Source organism: Gymnoscopelus microlampas, assembly GCF_963454915.1.
Source record: "Gymnoscopelus microlampas genome assembly, chromosome: 24".
Taxonomy (NCBI): Eukaryota; Metazoa; Chordata; class Actinopteri; order Myctophiformes; family Myctophidae; genus Gymnoscopelus; species Gymnoscopelus microlampas.
The window spans coordinates 33,141,905-33,144,034 of record NC_139961.1 but is presented as its reverse complement, the minus strand read 5'-3'; positions in this window follow the sequence as shown (position 1 = coordinate 33,144,034).

The window sequence follows — 2,130 nt, the reverse complement described above, 5'->3', positions numbered from 1 at the left end:
GGGCTCTGCGGCCAAATACATAACTAAAATTGATTTCTAAATCCTAACAGCATGTTGCTATATCAGTGTGGTGCTCCAACTTTTGCATGTCAAGGACCCCCAAAATTACATGTACCATATTTGGCCGCAGACAAAATCTCAAAATATGTTGTTCCAGGGACCCCCAGAAGCACAGATCGAAGTTAAAATGTTTTGCTTTAAAACATATTTATATATATATATATATATATATATATATTCAAAGATTTGCACAATCTTTGTGCAAATCTATGAGCTTGTATATCTGCTAATTTTGAATAGCCAAAGCGATCTTAAAATGACACAGATGCGTTCCCGGTCTTAAGGGATTAATCTAGTACAGTATGCATTACCACTTAATTAGAGCTTTTAATCTAGTACAGTACATTACCACTTAATTAGAACTTTTAATCTAGTACAGTGGTTCTTCTCAACCCTTTCTGGATCAGGGCTTATACTTGAAAATCTCCAAAGTGTCGATGGGTGGGCTGCAATTTCATAGCATGTAATGATCATTCAATCGAATGTGTTCCGGCTTGGATCAATGGAACTAACATGGTATACTTTAAGTTAGTTATCGGTATCACAATGAAAACTCACTTTTCCAGGTTTTAGATAAAAAATATAATGACCTTTTTGTTTGTATTTATTCATTTATTATTTAATATTATACAAATCTTAGTGTTTTGTCAATTTTAAACAGAGCTTAAGTGGTTAATCCATAATGTACTTTTGTCCTTCCTAGAAATGTAGTGGAATCAGAGCAGACACAAAACAAAAGTGGTTACAGTGCTCAAGTAAATGTATAGTCACTGTCCACCACTTATTACATTAATGCCTAATTTATGCTTTGTCATACACCGAACATAACAGCTCTACAGCTCACATTGTGTTGCATCCATGTGATGCATTGTTGAGGTTGCAGTTCCGCTATTTTAGGTGTGCAACACCGTTGTACAACATACAAGGTATGGTGGATGCCTAAATAAAGTCATTTAAGGGAGCTACTGTGTGTGGACCTCTTCTTATCCTCTGATCTTTGTTCTCTTTGGGTTCAGCACCTGCCTTTAAAGGGTGTGTGGATGTGTGTGACTTTGTTAGGAGCCATGTACAACATATAAAGTATAAATCAGGCTGAAGAATTCTCCATACAAACATGAGAGAGCTCTGTATGGAAATGTATGTAAGTCGGAGTGGTTTATCGTCGGTATTGGTGTCTGTGCCCTTTACAATGCGCTAGACCCCTGGGAGATGGATTGCTGAGGTGGAGTGCAACACTCGCCATCAGCTCCCAGTAATAGGCTCTATTCACAGCAGCCATATTATGAAGACATTCACAGGTGTTACCAATGATACTAATGAAGGCTCTGTTCCATTCTGGTCAAACATAGTCAGGGTGCTGATATTGTGCATGTTGGCCCACTGGAAACACTCTGCTACACCAGTGGGTCTACAGTTGGGGTCGAGGGACCCTCATTGGCTTCCAAATGGCCCCTTACAGGTGTAACTCTGAGAGTGTACAAATGGAACCAAATGGACCCGTAAGGGTCCATTTGGTTCCATTTGTACACTCTCAGAGTTATGGGGGCCGTGGAAACCTCTGTGCTACACTAAATGGAACAGAGCCTTCATTAGTATCATTAACACCTGTGAAGGAAGTGATAATATGGCTGCTGAGTTGGGTGGTGCCCGGGATCGAACCCATGGACCTTCAGAATCAGAACCAACTTTATTGTCACATAAGAGGTTTACAGGTGTAAACAGTGGGTGAAATTAGTTTTTGTACAAGCGCCATTGTTTTCGTTATTTCCATAAAAAGAGAACGGGAAGAAGACGAGGGGGGACAGGGGGGGCAAGGGGAAGAGAGAGAAAGATTAATAAAAAACAAACAACGTATCTACATATTTACACATATTTACACACAGTATATCTATCCAGTGCGGTAAGTACCTGAGGTTGAACTTGGACATGAGGTGTGTGGCGTTAGTTAAGGTGCAAGAATAATACATATCAGCACGTTGTACATGGGTTTAAGGTGCAGAGTGTCAGTGCGTGTCAGGTTAAACCGCATAGTCCACATAAGGTAATTGTCACTGGTATAATGCACAGGTA